Source organism: Choristoneura fumiferana, chromosome 6, assembly GCF_025370935.1.
Source record: "Choristoneura fumiferana chromosome 6, NRCan_CFum_1, whole genome shotgun sequence".
In the NCBI taxonomy this organism is placed as follows: Eukaryota; Metazoa; Arthropoda; class Insecta; order Lepidoptera; family Tortricidae; genus Choristoneura; species Choristoneura fumiferana.
The window spans coordinates 7,108,900-7,132,838 of NC_133477.1; positions in this window are offsets into that span (position 1 = coordinate 7,108,900).

The following is a 23,939-nucleotide window of genomic DNA, read 5'->3' on the forward strand; positions in this document are numbered from 1 at the left end:
TTTTTGTTAAAAAGTTTTTAATTTGTAAACTCACTTAGTCTGTCCCTGACTGAATGCTCTTCTCATCCACTCAAAGGTTTACAGGTAGATCCCTTAAAGGGATAAGTTCGCCTTTGTACATATATCTCAGTGATTGTCAATTGTGTTTGTTTACTTATTTTGTACAATAAAGAGTATACATATCATCAGAGGCGTCTTTACCTATAGTGCAGGGTGTGCGTTGCACACGGGCGCAGCGGTGTTAGGGGCGCCGGCGCCGGCCGCGGCACTTTGTACCTATTCCATTTTGACCGCGCGCTTTCTAGATGGCGCTTAAGTAATAATTGCACTCGCGCGCTACATGGGCCATGGGCTAAAGACGCCGCTGCATATCATGGCATAATTGACACCAATAGACACCAATTGACCTTACAGCAAACTAAGCAAAGCTTGTAGGTACTATGGGTATTAGGCAACGGGTAAACATACTTAAATAGATAAATACATACTTAAATACATATTAACCATCCAAGACCCGAGAACAAACACCGTCTGCCCCGGCCGGGTATCGAACCCGGGGCCTCAAGCTTCGTAGTCAGGTTCTCTAACCACTTGGCTATCCAGTCTTCATTTGAGTTATGGAATCCTAGAAATAAGCAAAGCACGTAGTAATGTAGGGTACGAAAGTAAATAAATAATATCTAATAAGCATAATAATTCACGTACATGTACATGAGAAATATTATTCAATAAAAAGCCATGGTATATTTGGGTGGATGTAGCAGCAGAACATTTTCTGAAGGGTAAACTAATTAGATGTTTTCAGAATGGACTTCAGTAAGGATTGTAAGGGGCTCAGAATTTATTAATTTAGTTTAGGCAGTTAATTTATTGTATAGAGGTCTTAGAAATAGCAATTTTTGGGTGCTACTGTTCGAGGAAAGGAGATATTTTAATTTAGCGTGTTCTTAGTAAGGTTTTACTTTTTAGTTGGGATTCTTTACGCTAAATGTTAGCTGTTATTTTACAAGGTACAGTTTGGTAGCAATTATATAAAGATCTCATTGAAAAACATACCTACAAAATTGAAATACATATCCCATTAATATTATACCTAAATGCGAAAGTTTGTAAGTCTGTTTGTTACTTTATCACGTCGAAACCGCTGAACCGATTTAGATGAAATTCGGTATACAGATAGTTTGAGTCCCGGGAAAGGACATAGGATAGTTTTATCCCGGAAAATTGCATAGTTCCCGCGGGATAGCGATAACTGAATTCTACGCGGACGGAGTCGCGGGTAACGGCTAGTTTAATATAATTATCATCAACATATCAGCCTATATACGTCCCACCACTGGGCACAGGTCTCCACTCAGAATGAAAGGGCCGTAGTTCCCACGCAAGCCCAGTACGGATTGAGAACTTCACACACATTATTAAATTGTTTCGCAGGTTTCCTCACGATGTTTTCCTTCACCATAAAGCTCGTGGTAAATTTGGCCGAGTTTGAACCCATAAATACAAACCACTCGTACACCGCGACTTTATAATATTTAAATGTACAAAATGAGTATCGTGAGGTCTGTGTGTATGTACGGAACTCATGTATGGATGTATGTTACGGTCTTGCTTGCAATTGGCTCATTTAGTGTCAAATGTCGTATGGTTGTACCGGAACCTTACGTTTGCTACTCTCGCACCATTCGCACTTGGGCGGGTTTTTACTTTTCCCTGTTTTTCACAAATGTTTAAAATTCTTTCGGACTGTAAGTACTTTCGGATCGCCCACGACCATACAATTTTCTTAGCTTTCGTATAAAATACGAATTTTTATGGAAATTTCAGCGACTTTTTCCTCTTTCCTCGAGATTAAAGCACAATCATTGTTTGTCTCTCTGATTGAGACCGACAAAGGCTCCAGATCAGAAAGATTCCGGTTTGAATTGGACCTCATCGATTTTATACACTTTGACCCAGTTAAACGAGTTGATCATTATAAATAATATTTCACTCGGAAAGTACGAGTAGTCCAGGTATAAATTTAGTTCTTTGACGTACAAGTAAACAATTTATATTTCAGTCGCGACACGTGATTTATCATGAAAAAATTAAAGGGCGTGAGAAGAGCGTCAAGATTATAAGTTGGCAAAGATATGAAACGTAGTCATTTCAGACTCTCCCATAGAAGATCTCAATAGTTTTCATATTATTTTTAATAGCCTTCTATAGGATTTAGCGCACACACGATGCATGGGGGTGGCTTTATACGTGAATTACACGATAATAATCGTGAGTTGAGACATTTAATTTTTAGCTATAACTAGCTTTTGTTCGCGACTTAGAAAACTTCTACGGCAGCATTGATCACTTATTTCACCCCCTGAGGGGTTAATTTTCGAAAAAGCGTATAACGCCATTAAATTTTGCAGGTGGTAGGACCTTGTGCAAGGTCCGCCCGGATTGCTACCACCATCTTGCTCGATACTCCTGCCGTGAAGCAGCAGTGCTTGCACTGGTGTGTTTCGGCGTGGAGAGTAAGACAGCCGGTGAAATTACTGGCACTTGAGGTATACCATCTTAGGCCTCTAGGTTGGCAACGTATCTGCAATACCTGGGTATTGCTGATGTTTATGGGCGGTGGTGATCTCTTACCATCAGGAGACCCACTTGCTCGTTTGCCAACCAGTCGAATAAAAAAAAAAATAGTAGAAATTAAAAATTTGTCTTATGAAGCTTCGCGCTTTAAATTTTTTATACGAATATTCATTATTATTCATCCTTTGTTCCACTCCGTTATGGTTTGAATCTAAAAAATGCGTCTTTAGTGTTTTCCTATGTGATAAAAGAAGCTCTATGCAAAATTTTATGCTCCTAGTCCCAGCAGTTTGAACTGTGCGTTGATAATAGGTATGTCAGTCAGTCAATCAATCAGCTTCTTTTTATGTAGGCGGTCACAGGAATGTTGAAAGAGATGTTGAATGGGATTGTGACAGCCTCAGCTCGTATCATAGACGAATGAGGGCTCGAATAATAATTAAAATTTAATAAATAAAGGGCGGACGATGGATGCAATATGGTGACCAAAGCATAAGGTGGATAAGATTTTTATTAAACTTCGATTAATATTTTTGTGTAAAAATGTATAGAAATTTGACTGATGCTGATAATCTTCCTAATAATGGTGAAGTATCACTTTACAAATACGTACCACTTACATCTGTAGATGTAAAGAGGTAATTTTCCCCTACATAAGTGGATAGTGAACTATAAAAGGAATGCACTGAAAATATGTAATATAAATAAAAAATACGATTAGTTACAACAACAATAAAATTATCCAACAATTTTTCAACTATGTTCTCTTTTTTAAACCAATTGTAGGCATAATCCATATTAAGTATATTGTTCGACATGATTTTCACGTAAATTGCATCCGTCGTCCGCCCACTATTAATATACTTAAAATCAGCTTGACATTTGCATTGATAAAAAAATATATAAAACAATTAAAGAATTTCACAAAACGTTAAATTCAATTTTCAATTACATACGTATAAAACTAAAAATAATGAAAGTAACAAAGTGACAACATAACAAAAAAACAAAAAGGCGAGCACCGTGAAAATAGTCAGCCTTATTATGTGTGTGCCATAGAGTTTCGTTTATCAGTGCGCCACAGAAAACGAATTTACCGACGTCTTTATGACAGGATTACAGCGTAATTACGCCCAACCCTAGATACGATGGGGCATTACCAGGGTTGCTAGTAGCAAAAATATTTTATCCTTTAAAGAAATTAAAAACTTACTGAAATGTTCCTTTCACTCGGCAAATCATTTGCGAGCGCTTTTAGAAATAAACTTATTTAGTAAAAGCAGTTTATTCATTCAGCCAGTCCTTCAGACGTGTTGACTTCAAATTATATTTTCATTGAAATGAATATCGTTTTAAAATGTCTTGAGAGACATAATGAAATCGTTGTTTGTGATGAAGTGTAGTGCAGAGCAGGTTGCCGTAAGTATAGCGTATGTGGAAACAGGGTCAACGGAGGCAGTGGCTGCATAAATAATACTCTTGATAGATTCAACGGTGTATTCGTCACCAATACAGCAGATGAATTTATTTTATAACAACGAACTATCAAAAGAAATAAATGGATTAATTTAACAACACGTCTGACTGAGAGCGGTCGGTGTCAAAAGGGAAGGGGACGAGCAGAACCAGAGACAAAACTAGTGTTGTTATAATATCACATGCATAGATATAAGACAAGCTAAACTTATAACAATGGTTTACGCCTTTTTAACAGTTTGATGGTCTTTAAAACAACTGAGTACAGTATAAAATGATGATGTTACGTTGTGTCTATAAAACATTAACATCTGTTTAGGTACATACAAGTTGGAATATTTAAACCGCATGGGAAAGGAACTTACTCTAAATAAATAATGAAGATAGCAAATTTTACTCATAGGAAATATTAATTTGTTTTTAAAAAGAAACAAAACTGCATTCAAAGTATTTGAAAATATGTTTGCCACATTCGAGAATCCAACCGACTATCGAAAAAAAAAACCACAACAGCCTCAATTCGTAAGCATCAAAACTCTCTATCAAATAAATAATTTTTATAGACGCGAAATTTAGCACAGATGTTCGCCATTAAAAGTAAATGAAGTCAACTATGTAGTTTTCTGGAATTTCGGAGCGATATTGTGAAATCTTGAAATTTCAATCAAAATGCGATATTTTTCTATTTTTTATTTATTTTATAAGTAAATCAAATCTTGACAATGCATGTTATCGACCAGAAAAACAATTTTTAACCTATCTTTGAATATAACAGAGTTTTAAAGGTTCGAAATTCAAAATTAGACAGAGAAAACTTACTAGCATGTGACATTACACTCTAGTAGCGCCATACTTGCTGCATAGAGAAAAGCGTTTTAGAAAGGGACATATATAAAGACTTTTCAAAAAATCACTATGAATCCAATTTTCAACCGAATTAATTTTTTTCTTCGCTAAACATTGTCTATATATCTATAATTTTATAATAATATACAGGTTTTCTGGAGCAAAGCCTAATTCTGGACGCATTCATAATTTTTGAAAAGAAAATCTCATCTGGTAGCCCCAGCCGTTGCCCGAAACATTCCTTTTTATTCCCCGACATGGGGCAGCGGGAAAAAATAAGTTGCCATCTCATAACGTTCCTTTAATCAAAGGGTCGGGGGCTAACAGGACGTTATGTGCATCGTTTAGATTCAAGTGGTGCTAATTTGTCACTCGAACCGGGCGGTCTGAGAATTGCGCCCCGTTAGAAGATATTTGTAACGTTTGAAGAGGTAGTACAAGTTGGTTAGTTCAGTTCAATTTGAAGTGGAATTGGTTATTTTAAGAATGTTTTAAAATGTTTAAGTAATTAATAAAATACCAAAAACTATCAGTTGATAAAGCTCCAGATACTTAGGGAATTCATTTACGTTGCTCTAGATATTAAAAGTACAGTATTATTTTTATATAGTAGCTACTTCAGCGGTTAAGTAAATTTGTTGATGAAAAGCCGTAGCCGTAGGGTGGAGGTCGGGCTGGAAAGAAATTCAAAGTTAGCCCCCTTTCCAAGGAAACACCTAATAATCTCTCTGCCTTAAAGAGTAATGAAAACAAAACTTACCCGATGATAATTCGGCCATGTAGAAATCCGCCTTGAGCACAGGCGTGCTGGAAAACGATTCGTAAAGTGAGTTTTGTTTGCCACGCAAACCGGCTCTGCTGCAGAAGATGAGACACAGAAATTGTTAGGTACTTACTGGTGAATTAAAAACGATCAGAACTCCCAAAACTTCCTTCTAGAGCCTTGAGCCAAAAATTCAAACGGTTTACGTCTATATCGTAACTCAATGAGCTCAAAAAAACCTGCCAAACTAAAAACAAAACAAATCCCAGAAACAAATTTTAAAAACAAATATCAACTCCAAACACGTTGAACAATAACGTATGGCTAGGAAAACGGCCAGTAACGCACACGATAATCGACCAAAAAGTTTGCATTTTGAAATACTCACGTAGCGTTGTAATGTTGAATGCTGCACTACCTAATCAAGATTAAATCAATAAAAACAAACGAACAAATTGAGGCTTTTCTCCACTTAAACCAGTCAATAACTATATCACCTATAAATAAGGTGAAAATGAAAATAAATTTAGGTACCGTAATAATTTTTATAGTAAACAGAAAAATTTAACGAAACTGAAAACATCATTTCGGTTTTGATATTTTTTTTTCAGTTTTGTTACAACGTCAGTTCAGTAACAATTTCGTTATGGTACATCTATTCTGCTTTACATCCAGTTTCCTCAGCTAATTTAATTTAGCTTTGAGTCATTTTGTCACTAAAAGTAACTTATCATTATCATACTTCTTCCATATGGCAAAGTTCCCACGTAAGATTTAATCTGATTAAAAATTCAGTAAATTTAATCGAGCACAACAGGTTCTAAATAAAGCACATAAAATTGAAAACAATCTCGGTCAGCGTTTGCTGTTCCCAATTTCCGACCAACTTCTAGTTAAGTCTGTTTCTAAAGTTGTTAAAACGCTTCGCGATTTGTGTCAATCCACGGCAAAGTGTGTCAATCGTTGTAACCAAGCTGCACCAAAGTGAGTGGTGTTTCAAGTTACACGGGTAGAGGGGAAGCGTCTATTCATCGCACATAATCCATCTAGATGTCACACTGTCTATTCAGGCTGCATCGAGAGATTCTACCGATGGATTCACGACTGGGATGTAAGAGGTCGATGCACTACTTCTGGCTTTGATATTAAAGAGAGGTGGAAATATGGTTTTCATGCTGTATTTTTTCGTTCATTCAAAATGGCAAATCCGAGTTAGCGAGTCGGAGATTTGGACTTAAATAAAATATTCATTCAAGTTTTTTCATACAGAGATTTTCTTTGTAAAGTTGGCAACGCGCGCATGGCAACTAGCTCTAAATAATAACTAACCTCACTAACAAAAACTTGGAAAACCCCCGACATTGTCATTGTCACTTCAAAGTTCAATATCTCAAAAACGGCTAAACCGATTTTGATAAAACATGTCTAAGAACCATCGTTAGAAAACCAGTTTTTCAAATAAAAAACCACATTCAAATCGGTTCACCCGTTTAAGAGCTACGGTGCCACAGACAGACACAGAGAAAGACAGACACACATAGCAGTCAAACTTATAACACTCCTCTTTTTGCATCGGGGGTTAAAAACAGTTAGGTACCTAGCTACTCTGTAACCATAAATTGTTAGCTGTCAAAATGCCACTCTTCGTGAATTTTGTATGGCAATAGTGTGACAATTGACCATAGCGATTGACTAATTATAGAATTCGAGCAACCTTGAAGTAAATAATAATAATTATTATTATTGATAGCCTATCCCGTCCCCCTGCTGAGCCTCCCCCCAATACTTCCACTGCTCTCTGTCTCTTGCATACAAGGGCCAGTTATTCAAGAAGAAGTCCAGAAGTCTGGGTTTCAAATAACTATAAGAAAAAAAAATCTGTTAATGGGCGATTATTCTGGGTTTCAAGTATTTGTCTGGCAATTCGCGTGTGTATGTTACATGGCAGGCAGCAGCTTGACAATTCAGTTAGCTTACGATTCGGTAGTTGGTGTTAACTTCAGCTAATGATCTCTGATTTTTTTGTCTAACGCTATTATGGAATTAATTTTTACGTGGCGTCTCTGTGGACCCTTAACACAGACAAAATAAGTATTTAAGTCACTATCCTCATTAACCCATTAGGTACCCATGCTATCGCAAAATGTCACTAATTATTCCATCAAATATTAGGTATCTGATTTAATAGACCCTTTTTTGTTTCTAAATTCAAGATCCTAAGCGAGAATTAATAATCTTCGTCTAAACCGGGTAAATTGCTTTTGCATACCTTGTGGCCAACTCGCTTTTCCTTTTTGATCCTTCCACAAGATGGTTTCCTTTAATTAAGTTTAAATAAATAAACTGCGCTTAAATGATTCAAAATAACTCAACGTTGTGAAATTAAGTCTGCTATTGGATAACATTTCAGTGTCAATCGATAATTACAGTAGAGTTAAGATTGATTGGAATTTTCTGTCAAATTTAATGACTAAAATAATTATAGGTACACCATTTGTTAGTAAACCGCGAGCACTTAGTAGGATACTGTAGGATATCTGATACCACCAATCAATTGACACACTTTTAATGAGCTGTCGAAACGCGATGCTCCCATAGATTTTGTACAGCCATAGCTGTAATGTCACTTTATTGTCAACTCAATTGACAGTTTATTTATTTCAGAGGAACCCAAATCAAAGAAGTCAATTTATCTGGTGTACAGTTTTTATTATAGCTGTGTCTTGGATTTGTCATCTGTTGTACTCAGTGATGAACAGATAAATAATTATGTGGGACCTCCACGAAGTAAAATCGAATTCAGTTGTCAACTTCTTCATTATAAATTATTTATTCACAGTAAAATATAAACTTGAAGCAAATTAGTTCTAGTTTCTAACAAAACTACGACAGGGTCATACGTTCGGCAAATCTTTTCAGTTGAACTACGAAAAGATTGGAATCAGATTTATACAAACTTTTATCTGTAACCTGCCGTTTTAGGATGGGTAAAATCTTGAATGTCGAATACGGTATTTGACAACTCCTGATTTTGCCATATCTTAATATTATTATGAAAATATAGATATACAGATAGTGTTTAGCGAAGATAAAATTTAAATCGGTTGAAAATTGGATTTATAGTGATTTTTTGAAAAATCTATATACCTGCCTCTTTCTCAAACGCTTTTTTCTATGCAGCAAGTATGGCGGTACTGGCGTGTGACGTCACATGCCAGTATGTCTTTCTCTATCTAATCTTGAATTTCAAACCTTTATAACTTTGTTATTTGTAAAGGTAGCTTAAAAATTGTTTTACTATTCGATAACAGGCATTGTGTAGTTTTAATTTATAAAACATATACAAAATAGTCAAATACCGTATGTAACTCATTTACAGTGATAGATTAACTCGATATTTGGAGTACATGTGTTGAAGTATAATGTCATTTTTCCAACTCTTTGTTTACCAAAGGTACAGATATTAATAGAAAAAATATTTTTCCCGTCTAGAATGTCCTCGAAAATCTCATATGTATGAGTCCTAAAAGCAACGTGCATGCGTGCTACTTTGTTAGCTGAAACTTTGCGTGTAAGGTTTTTACGTTCTTGAAATACCTACTTCTTTTACTCCGGCCAGTATTGCATAAAATACAAAGGACGATTAAAACTACAATTATATTTTCCCAGAGGAAATGGAAATAAACATTTTAAAAATACTTTGAAAGACTGAGGAATGTTTGAAAGTTTTGTTATGCTTCTGTACTTAAACGACACTAATACAATATCGCAAAGTTTTCCATAAAGTTATATATAAGACATATACATGTAGGAAGCATGTAGGTAAGTTCAACAATAAATCAATCACATTATCCAGGTAAGGTTGAAGATTTTCTTCTAAAGAGAACTTACTTATGTTTCTATAAATACCTTTCTGTAAATACATTCCTGTTTTGCCAGAAGCTTCCAGTCATCTCTATCTAAATCTAAATAAGTTTTTTGTTAAAACTTGATTTTTTAATACAAGCCTTTTTTGCTGTCTGTACTTTTTGTTAACTGTACTTATATTGACATACAAACTACATTTCCGTAGCAAATTTCAAGTCGATACCATTAGCCGTTGAGGAGTTCCATTCTGCGGAGACGATCCTGGCTGGACCACCAGGATATCACTACTTGATTATTGTAGTGCCACTAGATTTACTTAAGTATGCCGAATTTCAAGTCAATCCGACGACTGACAGTGGGTCAAATTCAACTCCCAAGATTTGACCCGTACATATATAGATACATACATTGCAAGTTAAATAAAAGCTTGTAAAAAAGTATGTCATGTGTAATTCTCATAAAGATGGTAATTAGTGCACGGGTTTCAAACCCCTACAGTTCTTTATTCACGTGTATATTGATTTTAGATTTATTGTCAACCAATTGAATAGAGTAGCTACATTGAGAATTTGAGACGATTGCTTCCGATCCCCGAATAAAATCCCCGTAATATGTTAACAGGAGGGACCCGCTTTGTGCTACTGCTAAGGGTTTTTTATTTCCTTGCAATAACCAATGAATAAGTAATTGTAAGAGCTCATGGTTTCGCTGTATAGTTCTTTGGATTTCATATGTGAAAAAAAACCGTTAACCTATCACTATTCCGCGGGAACAATGTGATTTTTCGGCATAAAACTATTCTATACGTATGTCCTTCCCAGGGTCTCGAACTACATATAGTACCTATCTCGTCTTTACGTGTACATATAGCGTGTTTTTGGCTTAGAGTTGGCACTTCAAAGTGTAAAGTCCAGGAACACCTCTCGACCTTTTACTGACCACCTCATTGGCCCGAGTGGGTGATGATTTAACAGGTTTATTCAATGGACGGCGAGTCTTTTCGGAAACCGGCTTGTTCGGGAGGCTGGAAGTTGTCAAGCCTGCGTGTGAGACGGTTTGTGATGACCCTGGAAAACAGCTTGTAAACATGGCTCAGAAGTGAGATGGGTCTAAAGTTCTTCAGCAAGGTGTTATCACCTTTTTTGAAGAAGAGCACCACCACACCTCTGTTTCATGCTTTCGGCGTTCTCCCTTGGTGAAGGACGGAACTAAACAGCGCCTGAAGGCCCTTAAGGACTGGTCTACCACCCGCCTTCAGAAGTTTGGCTGTAATTCCGTCGTCACCCGGGGCTTTGCCATTTTTTAGCTGTTTGAGGGCCATACTAATCTCGTACATGTCTTCGGTATAGTTTCGGGTTAATCTAGCCCTCGGGTCTTTAGCTAGATTTTCGACGGGTGTTCGGGTTGTCATGTATAGCTGTCCATAAAACCTTTCAACTTCCTCCAACAGCTCGGGTTTGGATGAAACGATTCTGCCGTCGTCGGTCTTGAGCTTCATCAACCGGCTTTGACCAACAGACAGATCCCTGGTAAACACCTTACTCATCACTTTTAAAAATATTGTGTGTCCATTATTTCACCCCATAGCCCTAATCCTGTCCATAATAGTATCCCAACCCCATAGCCCATTCCATGTCATCTTAACACCACTCCTAGGTAAGTACTCAATAGTCAACAGTGCTTTACGTTGTTTTATCTAGAAAATGAACCTGACTGGGATGAAACCTGATACTGGTAGTTTTGAGCTAAATACTTAGTTACGATTTTGAATGGGTCCCGACTGTTTAAATTTAAGTTACTTAACGGACCCCATAAACTGCTAGAGCTGTTTTTTCCTTTTTTACTTTTAGTAAATCAGTCGGGTTTTTTAAAGTGTAGTTGACAAATAATTCCATATATTACTCTATATTCAAAGAGTAAGACGTTAAAGGCGTGCCGCCATGTTGAATTAAAAAATCCAATGAAAAACCTTTTCAGGAATATTCAGTAAAGCAAACTATCACCTGCTTAAATACTCTAGGTTAATTTTCTTTTAGACACATTGTAGTCATAATCAAACTAGCTTATGCCCGCGACTTCGTTTGCGCGGATTTAGGTTATCGTGCAGTGGTGCCCTATACCGGAATAAAAAGTATCCTATGTTGATCCTTGGAGTTCAAACTATCTCTATACTAAATATCATCAAAATGGTTTCAACGTGAAAGCGTAACAGACAGACAGAGTTACTTTCGCATTAATAATATTAAGTAGTGTAGTTGCCGTAGCTCAATGGGTGTGTGACCATTTAGTTTGTTACGTTCTAAGGTTACCTTATAAAAATATTATAATTTTCAGCAAAACTATTGGCGATCTTAAGCGACCATAGATGGCGCTGAATCGCACTGTCTTGGCGAATAAAAGGTGAAATGCCTGGCAATAGAGTAGCAGCTCAGGAAGACTGTCTGCTATCACATCTTCAATGGTGTATTAAGGGATAAATCTGCATAGTTTTGCGCCCGTCCCACTTTTATATTTTATGGTACCGAACGTAGGTCACTTTATGTTGGAATTAGACCCATGAATGCTGTTGGAATTGGACCCATGAATGCTTTCCAAATGACCGGGTCCCTATGGGCCCATGCATCGCAAACCTGTACCAAAAATAATAACTTTAACCGTTATTTTCACCATCAATTTGATTACTGTGAAATACCATCAGCGTCTGACATGTACAAAATGACACTTGATAGTTGTAATGAAATAAAGCGGTTTTGACTTTATAACGATAATGAAACACTCATATTTCGCCAGTTCTTAATCGAGTTCGGCATTTACTTTAATACCCTTTAAATATAGCTGGACGAATTAAATTGGTGACGAAGCATCGTTAAACGGATTGCGGGTGTATTGGGTCATTAATTTCGAGTTGTTATTGGCTTATCGAGTGACTCGGGATTGATGATAAAATTAAACACTGGTAATGAGATATGTTTCGAGAATTCAAAAGGTTGAGCTGAAGAAACGGAATAGGGTTGATGCTACCATAAAACAATAATTCCGGGATACGACTCCAGTAAAAATACATTAATTTTAGCCCTTAAAACCTGACTAATCAATTGACAACAAAGTGTGATTTTTATTTCGCTTTAAGAAATAGTTGGCACATAATTGACGTTATAAGTTTATAACTGGCTATTGCCATACAAAATCTTTAAGAGAACCGTGTTTTGACAACTAATAAAAAGTGCGTCTGTTATTCTTAACTAGTCTGTACCCGTGGCTTTGCTCATGCAACGTGTAGGTATCATTCGACATTAGAATTATTCCTCTACCTCTTTTAGGGTAACCACACCTTGGTTAGGAATAGCTCCATATAAAAAATCCTGATTATATCGAGAGCTTGGTGAGCTTGTATGAGGCACTATTTTGTTGTTTCTTAAATATCTGTGTACGTGTATGTTGATGACTTTATCAGTTGAATATTCTAGGGCTTTCCCAAAGTGGGCTATAACGCCCCTTGTAGGCGCTAGAGGCCTAAAGGGGGACGTTAGGGGGCCAGAAAAAATCTTCACCTCTGTGGCTTCATTAGGCAAGACTAATATATTATTGAGGTTTTAAAGGTAAAAAAAAATGGGGGGCACTACAAAATAACTGATTTTCAAAGTGGGCGTTGGACGCAATAAATTTGGGAACCCCTAAGCTAGAATCTAGGCTTATACTCACTGTCAAAAAAGACATGCTTAAACAAAGAGAAAATATGACAAAATAACAACACTAAGAAATACCGTCATTCAGCACAGCACACATTACAGTGCAGTTGCAATAATATAACCATGAAAAGTATGACGAAGCAGAAATGGCTGCGAAAGCGGAAATTCCGATGCCGATCGCAATCGGACTAATGCTTCCTATTCCTATATACTAGTACAACTGAAGGAACTTCTAGCCCACAAGGCAAGCCTAGCATAGAAAATAGTTATTTTCCCTGCCTATAAGCGTCCTACTGCTAGGCACACTCTTCTCTCAGAATGAGACGGCTTGGGGCCTAAACCGAAGGAAACATCTTGAGGAAACCTGCACACATCTGCAGAGAAAAATATACATGTTTATAGATATTTTATATTTGTATGGAAAAAACGTTAGGTATATTTGAAGATATATTTAATTCTAAATTTCGTGAAAATGTTATTAAACATTTTAAGTTAAAAGGGACATGGAAACATTGTGAATGACTCTTTGATAGAGTTAAGAGAATACGTGATTCGCCATTTTTAAAAATTTCAGCCCGAAGGGGGCTATAAGGTTGGTGGAAATTCGTATAAGAAAAGCGTAATGTTTTAATTATAATTGGTTTTTGAAGTCTTTTTGAATTTTTTATTTCAACTCGAAATTTGTTACTTTTGCAAACCACACTTCAAAAAATTAAAAATTCTAACCAGCCCAGCTTGTACATTTACGAAACATCAATTTTTGCCGAGTAACTAAAATACTCGTAGAATATTAGTCCCGGCAGTTTATGCTAGCCCTGATGAAGTCTTAACATTTTCTTAAAAGACTGCGCGCAGAGTTGCAAATAAAGTTCCAGTTAAATAAATGCTAACAGATACAAAGTTGGTGCATTCGTTTTTAACTACTAAAAGAACAAGTCTTAGATTAAGTTTATGCTATTTATCATTGGCGCATTGGTGCGTAATGGAGGAAGCGCCTTTTAGATGAAGATAATGGTTGTTAAACTTATGGGTATTGAAATAAAGACGGGAGATTACTTTGGGGCAGTACAGAAGTAAATGTAAATGAAACTGCATAATTTTATTGCATGCTTAAGAAGTTTACGGGCGTCAAACGTCTTAAAAGGATACAGTTTGAAAAGGAATCTTGAGTATAAAAATCTGATAAGTAAGTAGTAGATTTCTGCAAGTCTTCTATAATATTTTAAATCATTAAAAAGTTACAAATTAATTATTTAGATTAATAAAAAGTACCCACTTTTAGGTGTATAGTACACCTAATCTTTTAACTTTAGGTATGATTACAGAACGGTGATTACAAAAGGGTCAAAAATGGGCGCTGGGAGCGGTGACCTTGTCCGCTTGGATCCAGAAAGTCACTAGACCTATTTCGGTGGACGTATTTTCCATTAGGTATACGTGCGCGCGCGCTTGTGTGTTGTGTGTAAATGAGTGAGTACATATTATGTGTGTATGCGGTTCTGTAAGTACTCGTATCATGTACATTCCTTTATCTTTGTACGGTCGGTTTCCTAAAATAATTATCCACAATTCTATTCAGGGAACGAACTATACAATAAAAGGTTTAAATATATAAATACCTATCCCGGAATACAAATTTAACTACAAGATGTATGGACAAGCTACTACTAATAAAGGCAAAATTTTGTATGTCGATTAGACGTAGTTTATAATTTTAATTTTAATACTAATCGTAGCATAAGTTGTAAACTAACACATTTTTGTATTAAGTAGGTAATCTTTCTATTTTATTTTCGTTGTATATTCTTAATTCTTTTTTTTTATGGAACAAAGTTTTCCGAAATAAATGTTTATTATTATTATTAGATTATCATCGTCTTCGTATCAAATTTCTATATCACGAACGCGACAATGCAATCGCCTTCTTACAATTCACTCATCATTGTTTGTTGCCCTTCTTAAAGAACATCCTAACTTAATACCGTAAGTACACATCAGACTACTCAAAATAAAATACAGTTTCCTGTCGCGTTTGAATTTATGGGCTCTTCTCGTGAGCTCGCGGTAAAATCGTCAACGTAAAACGCGCCAGTACATCAACTTGACACGAAGTAAATGAGCTCCAACCTCGCCGGCACCTCTGAATGGTTTCTTTTATCCCGTTAATTCCGTGTGATGACAATGGCTAAACACTCCCCATTGTCCGCCGTGTTACGGCTTCCGCATAATTATCTACAACGTTTTTATCTGGAGAGATTTTTATTTCTTTAGCACCTTTCGGAGTGAGTCGCTTGATATTGTTTGAGGAGACGGTAGAATTAGATTTGGCTCGCTATTACGTAGATTTACTTCCTCGAATCTTAATAGATAAATTAAGATGAACTAATGTAAAAAAATATATAATTTATCAACGTTTCATATCTTTGTGTAGGTATATCCAATAAATAGAGCAATGTATAAGGCTATGTTCGAACTTGCTCTGAGAGATTCGAAACCAAAAAGCGAAAAACTAATAAATTACATTTTTTTTTAAATTTCAACTCACAGGAAAACTTATAGTAACTAGTCTTTAATCATTCATTATCATGCGTAAAGTCGCCCCATCGCTCGCGTCTGTCGCCTGCGACCATCGCATTTACGAACCGCCACTCTAAACCAGGGGACAGAGTGCAGGTGCTCCCGCTTAGCGGCAATCCAATTCCACTCAAACTTTCCCGCAGATAAAACCCAAGCTTCTCCCTTATTATATTAAATTGTAAATATTCTTAACAACTGAACAGTGCTCGGTTTCAAAATTGAAACGAGTCTAGTTTTCAATTTTAAACGACTTTGCAGAATCCAGGCGGAGGAAGTTTTAACGGAGTTAGCATATCGCTTTGCCAGCGCTAAAATAGCTAGGTATATCATTACCGACAGAAATTTGAAAATTGGCATATTAAAATTGGAATGTACTCGTACCTAATTAAATTACTCTATTTATACAACAATGGCACTCTGTTATATTATGTCATCCCATTTAGTATCGACACTCGAGATAATGAAAACGAGTCGGACTCAATATCTGAATAAATCATTTAACTTACTTACTGATTGGCTTTGACTATTACTTGAACAAGGAAAAACATATAAATACTTTGCCAGAGGTTTACCTTGCGTAAAGTTCCGGAATTTATTGAATGAAGAACATCCATGCAAGATAACATGCCTCTATGTTTTTATTCTAAAAAACAGTGGAGATTTCGAAATCTTACATGCGTACCACACCCCAACAGCGTGAGAAGATCGGACTGAATAAAGTTTCTAACGTGCTATTTCCAAGAATCAGCTATACCTATTAAATTCCATCAAATCCATCTAGGTGGCATAGCGCAAAAACAAAAACACACATCCCATAAATAACATCAGTAGGATTTTTCAATGCTACAAAGTTGTTTGTGGTTGTTTGAGTGCGTATATCTGCAAAGCATATTAAGATTAGTCTCTATTGATGCTAATTTGAACCCTAACTGAATGTTCTGGTAATTAATTCATTGGAATTTTGGTCGTAGCATTACAAAATACACACTGAAAGCATTAATTCAAGATTCTACTCTGTGTCTCAAGACCTAATCGAGTAACGAGACGTCTTTGACGCTATATCGGGATCAAAGCTCAATATGCTAATCCCCAATCTTCGTTTGTCGTTTGCTGATAAACGAAGAATTCTTTTGTTTTCTGAAAAACAAAAGAATTTTTGAATACAATTGAATAATATGACGTGCTTAATTAAAATATTAAAAGTGGATTCGGAATTTTACCCTCTTCAATTAAAATTTTATTAAAGAACGAAACAAAATCCGGCAAAGACTGTTTCGCAGTCGAAGGGGTCTGTAGCACCGTATTTATTTTAATTTTAATTTATTTCTGAACATAGCAGTTATAATACTAAAAAAAAACTTTATTTCGCAGTAATAATACAAACTCTCTATAAAATATCCAGTGTTTACGTAAAAATATTTCGGTTGCCGTGGCGGATGGGTAGACAAACAGTAGAGGTTTAGTTGGGCACCCGATGGGTTTTGAACTTCTGAGATTGGTAAGACTTTCAACTATTAATTAACTATTAATTGCTAGATTTTGATCGCGACTTTTCGCTTTTACGAGGAATTCGTAAATCGTGCGCCCGCTGGAGCTTTAAAATTATTTGAATCTTACGAGTTGACTTAGAAGTTTGATTTTTCACTGCTTCAAAGGGTAACAGAGTTGAGTATTTCGTATAAATTTTAGTTCGATACCTCTACGCGTTCCTAAGAAAAAGGACCTACGGACTTGCTTAATATATCTAAGGGTTCTACTTTTACCGGCTGAGATACGGTACCCTAAAAATTAAGTAATCCTATTGGTGGGACTTTTAGTCAGATAACACTTGGCTGTATCGTTCTGGTGAATGTTCAGCCCATGATTGATCAGCGAACGCCTTACGAGTATACGGTGCATTGTCTAATGTTAATATCTCAATTCTGAATGGTACAAAGTTGTATTCGAAAACAAGATTTCTACATTGGTTTACCTTAAGTTTTTGAGCCGCCTTTGTTACTGCAATAAAAAAAGTTACACTAAAATCCACGTTACATTGCCATATTACAAAGACGTAAGGACGTGGGAAGGAGCCCAGTTTAAAACAACAATCGTGCAAGTTGCATTACATTGCGATGCCGTAAAGCGAACAAGCATGAATCGGGCGATCGAGCGCCGCAATGTAATGTGACTTGCAAGATTTTGCTTGCGGGTCAACTTGGCTTAAGACGTAAAATTTAAAACGTGATTAGCAGATGCAGCATAGGGCTACTATAAAATTATAAAATCGAAGTTCGTATCGTACCGTCCCGCCGACACTTATATTAATTAATACGAGAGTGAAAGGGACGGTACGATACGAACTTCGATTTTCGAATTTCGTAGTAGCCCTGCTGGATGTCTCCGCTCCGCATTTATGGAAGCACACCCACACCGTATGTTCGACTCGAATTACAACCCCTATATTTCGTACGACTGACGCAAACCCAGCACGTACATAATAAAACTTGTCTAGGTCAAATCGGGGAACTATGGAGCGAGCGATTATCTGAAAACGTCGGGGATGATCTGCTCAATCCTAGCGCATAGCTCCCAGGCGAGCCTTCATCCCCCACCTGAGCCCACTTCCATTTATTTTATACGTTCCCTTAATAAAATACACGCAAAGATCAACTGAGAATGTTCCCTCCCCAATCCCCGAAGCAGCGGAACAAAGACCCTGAAAAATGCTACGCAATTTTGATCTGGAATTAGTTTTTGCAATCGCCAGATGAAACGGAGATTTCTTTTCTTCATCTGAAGTATTTGAAGGCGATTCTATTGTAAAAATAGGTTGGATATCAACGGGCCTTCGTCACGATGTCGAGTAGCGGATCTCTTTCTATTTTAATCAAGATTAGTTTGAGCATCTCGGAATTGACCGATGAGCTCCTCTGAAATTTTATTTGCGTCACCTATGTTCTAAGGTTCTTCTTGTTACGAGTACTTATGTATGTATGTGTGTAAACTCTTTATTGTATTATTATCTTTATTGCTCATAAAAATAAAATACAAAGAAATACAAATACACAGAAAGGAGAGCAAAGGCGAGCTTATCCATAAATCATAAATCATTTATTTGCTTAAAAACATGGTACATATTTTGTGGTAAGAAAGAAAGAGAGTTTCACATGTTTTTGTCACTATGTGACGTACAAATTCTAGTTTAAAATTAAGGATATGTTTTAATCTTAATAACATTTAATTAATCTAATTATTTTAGTTACACTGTAAGTAGATACAATTTATTATTATGTTCTAGATAAATAGTTAACAACGTATAAATTATATTGTGTATGTTAAAATAGTAAAATAATAAAGAATAAATTTCAACAGACAATAATTTCAAAATTATACAATTTAAGTAATCCCGCCCAATTTGGTTACATAAAAACATTCATTTTGGAGTCAGTGCGAGAGTTTCCATTTCAGCTCCTCTGTGGGCAGCCCTTTAAAATCTTGTGGAAGAGTATTAAACATTTTGATGGCCATTGGATAACAACTGTTACTGAACTGTTTTGAATTGGCCTTAGGTACAACTAAGTTATCCGGATATCGAGTATTAAAAGTGTATACATCGCCAATTTTTTTAAAGAGCTCACGGTGTGTTTTTACAAAGATACATGCTTCCAAAATATACAGGGATGGAACTGTCAGTAATTTAAGACTTTTGAACAAAGGTCTACAGGATACATATTGTGGAACATCACAGATACTACGATTGCACTGCTTCTGTGCTATAAAACTCTGTTTATGTGGACCGAATTTCCCCATATGAGAATCCCGTATCTGAGAACTGAGCATTCAAACCATGATAGGCCTGAATTGCAATATCTTTGTTTGTGATTTTCCTTCCTTAAAAAGGACTTTAAAATTTTAAAATTAAATAAACTTAAAAATAAAAGTTTAAAACTATCTGTGTAAAAAGTTAACTTGGCGATATCTTTAGAATCTTACTAATTACAACGTGCTATTTTCAATTTCCGTGAGAACATTCAATAGGTCAAATGTAGTAACTGTTAAAAAACAGTGAAACAGTGCAACACCTAGTTAAATATTATTGGAAAATTTGTACGCTCAAAACTTTAAATAAATGTTATCCTTTTGCTTTGTGGTCGTCAAACGACAGTAATATTTAGGTGTTAAGCCGAGTTTTAGTATACAAACTAAGGAAATTGTGTCTGTTTATAGGTGGCGAACGACGTAAGCTTCGGATCAGTGGATCATAAAATATCGCTTTACTGTTTTATAGAAACGCAGCTACATAAATAATAACGACATAGTAAAATGTTTACTGCGAAACGGTGCGATTTGCATCACTATATGCCCGGAGGCATGGCAAAAATAATAATTGCCTAGTAGCAACTAACAAGGGAAGTTACCCAACTGTCAGGCTCCGATTCATTCGATTATAATTTTATCCGAATTATTTAACAGCACTTTATACAGAAGTTAGAAGGTTTACTCTCTTTGGAGGTCAATTTCTCCGAAATCGCTATCGCTGTCGTTCAAATTTGGAGTTGAAATAAAAAATACAAAAAGGCTCCAGAAAACCAATCATAATTTGATTGCTTAGTAGCGACATCTCTTGTCTGGGTGAGCGGTTGGTTCCGATAGAGTGTGACGTCTCTTGATGAGAGCGGAACATAGATGTCGCTAGTGCTGCTGCATAAGTAGCGTAGTAGAAATAAGCAACCTGAGATATGTATGTAAGTATAGGAAAAATTCGTGTCTAGATTCCTGTCCAGCGGTGGTGTAGGGGTTATAGCACGCAGCACGGATTGCTGAGGACCTGGGTTCGATTCCCAGCGCTGGTCTCTTTTTCTGGTTTTTCTGTGCATCCATGTCTCAGTTTGTATTTTCGATATGGTTTCACGGGATACCCGTAAAAGTAACAAATTTGAGTTGAAATAAAAAATACAAAAAAACTCCAAAAAACCAATCATAATTTGCCATGTATATTTTTGGCTAATCCATCATCATGATCATCACCAGCCTACAGCCCACTGCTGGACATAGGCCTCACCCAATGCCATTGCGCCCTACCCTCGTCTAGACACGTCATCTTCTACCAGCAGCCTTTCGCAGATCGTCACTTCACCTGGCCCAAGGGAATCTTACACTACGTTTGCCGAGACCACGTTTGGCGGATTTTTGGCTAATTAAATATCAAATATCATGGGACACTTGACACCAATTGACCTAGTCCCAAACTAAGCAAAGCTTGTACTATGGACCCTAGGCAACGGATAAACATACTTATATAGATAAATACATACTTAAATACATATTAAACATCCAAGACCCGAGAACAAACAGTCGTATTATTCATACAAATATCTGCACCGGCCGGGATTCCAACCCGGGACCTCAAGCTTCGTAGTCAGGTTCTCTAACCACTTAGCCATCCGGTCGTCAAAATTGAAAAGCATAAATGTTTTAATACAAGTGCTTAAACTACATAACATTAAAAATCGGCCAAGTGCGTGTCTAGACTTTGGTCAGCCTAAATACAGTGTAGGATTCCGTACTAATGATAGACAGAATAAGTATTTTTTTATTTTATTTTATTCGACTGGATGGCAAACGAGCAAGTGGATCTCCTGATGGTAAGAGATCACTACCGCCCATAAACATCTGCAACACCAGGGATATTGCAGATGCGTTGCCGACCTAGAGGTCTAAGATGGGATACCTCAAGTGCCAGTAATTTCACCGGCTGTCTTACTCTCCACGCCGAAACACAACAGTGCAAGCACTGCTGCTTCACGGCAGGATTAGGGAGCAAGATGGTGGTAGCAATCCGGGCGGACCTTGCACAAGGTCCTACCACCAAGGTCAAAAAGATGATGATGTCAATCAAAAAGCTACTAACTGATCAACAGGCCTTAAAGTCAAACCCCGACTCGATTTTAATTTAGGCTTCCGAAACTTTTACGAGTAAATTATTAAACAGACATTATTCATGTCTCACACAAGTCTATGAATATAAATGAGATTTAAAAAGTTTTCGTATTATGCCAATCCTAACCTAAACGTATGATGCCCCTGACTTTCGTTTGATGGTTACTACGCCAAGGGGGCTACTACTGAATTCGAAAATCGAAATTTGTATCTTACCGTCCCTCTCATTCTCGTGTAAAAAATTATTAGCCTCAGCGGGACGGCAAGATACGAATTTCAAATGTTGCACTTCGTAGTTAGGGCCAGTTCGTCTTAAGGCATTTAATTTTATAATCGAACAGTTATAAGAAAAGTTTTTCTTTATTGTCATCTCTCAGAATGAGAGGGCTGAAGTCGAAGTTCCCACGCGGGCCGTAGATTGGGAACTTCGCGCACACCGTTGAATTACTTCGCAGATTTGTGCAGGTTTCCTCACGATGTTTTCCATCACCGTAAAGCTCATGAAATGCTTAGAATGTAATTTCGCACATGAATTCCGAAAAATTCAGAGATGCGAGCCCGAGTTTGAACCCACGATCTTCTGCCTGGGAGTCCATAATAGGTCAAACCGCTAGGCCAACACGGCTCTTACAATTAAAATAGTACATTATTACTAACGAACTATAAACAATTTTTGACTTGAAGGTCGCGAGTGAGTATAGTAAATTTCCCTCCGAAAAGTAACACCTGATACAATGCATTATTAAAACTGTCAAAAATATTATTTACTAGAGTTTACCCGCGGCTTCGCACGCGTAAACTGTTCTATCTGATACAATTGAAATTCCGGGATTATATAAAATTCCCCTGGGAATTCCCAAAATTTATATCGTGGTCTTCATTGAAGTTGTGTCAAGAACAACTGTCCAAAATTTCAAGACTCTACACCGAGCGGTTGACATTTAAAGATTTTATCCCTATCCTGTGGGAATATCGGGATAATACGCCTATGGATTATTCCAGATATCCAGCTATCTACATACCAAATTTCAGCCAAATCCGTTCAGCTGTTTTAGCGTGAAGGAGTAACAAACACACACACACACACACACACACACACACACACACACACACACATACAAACTTTCGCATTTATAATTATTAGTAGGATACTATACATAGTGCCACCAGAGTTGAGGTCACGCACACAAGAACGTAATGACGGCGAAATTGACATTCACTCACTCATTTCATTAATCTTCCTTATTCAATCAGTTCTTCATGTAGGTAGCTGTGTGTGTAATGATTCACTCCAACTCTTGGTACTACCTATACCACAATTGCATCATGTATCGTATAATAATAACATTGTGTGTCTTAAGGGCGGTAAATAAGGAATTACGAACGAGAGTTTATTAGAAGCCCCGAAGTCGAAGACTGAGGGCTTTAATGAGTCTATGTTCGTAATTCTAGTACCGCCCGTGCGACATACAATGTTTTTCATCACATTTGCAAGTAAATTTAATATTTGTAAAAAAGAAAAAATATAATTCTTCGCAAAATATTTGGCGATACCTTAGGCTGTGCTTCCGCAACGTCGACCTCTACCGCCCTCGCATGCCGCGGCGCAAACGTGGTGTGCATGTGGTGGTCCATGTAGGCCTGCTGCAGGAGCGCGTCGCAGCGCCATCAGTACGGGCACGGACTCATTTATCGACCTTGGGCTTCATGGCAAGACAATGTGTACGAGCAATGACTCATTACGACCACGGGTTTCATGACAAGCACATAAAGGTCGAGGGTTTTATTTGGGGGTTGCAATGAACTAAGGTAGCCTGCATGTTACGACACTGTTTACGAGCAAGTGTGATGAAAAAAAAATAAATAAGTATAGTCTCGGTTAAAATCGACACGTTCAGGTGCTCTTACTAGTTAATGCCTCTACGGTCTTGCTCGCCCGAAGATTCGCAAGACGCAGCGAAGTTGCATGCATGTGTGGAATACATTTGCTTAAGTCCGGTCTACAAAGATCAGATTTTTTGTTTTAAGGTATTTCTCCTGAACTACTGAAACCGACTGAATTGAAATTAACATACGTAAGCCGGTGCATCCGGTGTATTTAAAGTTTGAATACGGTTGCAGTGGCAGAACATTTTATATGAAAGCTATTCAGCACTTTCCCGACACGATTTCGTAGAAATGACTGACATCGACACGAAACGGATCCGACACCGACAAGCGGG